The sequence below is a fragment of the Penaeus monodon genome, chromosome 15, assembly GCF_015228065.2.
Source record: "Penaeus monodon isolate SGIC_2016 chromosome 15, NSTDA_Pmon_1, whole genome shotgun sequence".
Lineage (NCBI taxonomy): Eukaryota > Metazoa > Arthropoda > Malacostraca > Decapoda > Penaeidae > Penaeus > Penaeus monodon.
In genome coordinates, this window is record NC_051400.1 from 35955259 (window position 1) to 35955493 (window position 235).

Sequence of the window (235 nt, forward strand, 5' to 3'; positions counted from 1 at the left end):
CTCATAAAATGTTGGAGTAGAAAGTAATTGAACCATTTACTTAACAAGAGAATAATATAGGCTAGGCAAAAGGACATTAATATGAACATAATAAATGTTAATGCAATAGAAAACTATAATTTGTACAGATTTCTCGAGTACGATAGAAGCTATTTGACTTTAAGCGCAACAGAAAATCCTAGACTCTATCAGGTAAATCATAAGCCTGAATTTTTCCCTGATTGCTTACTGCAGT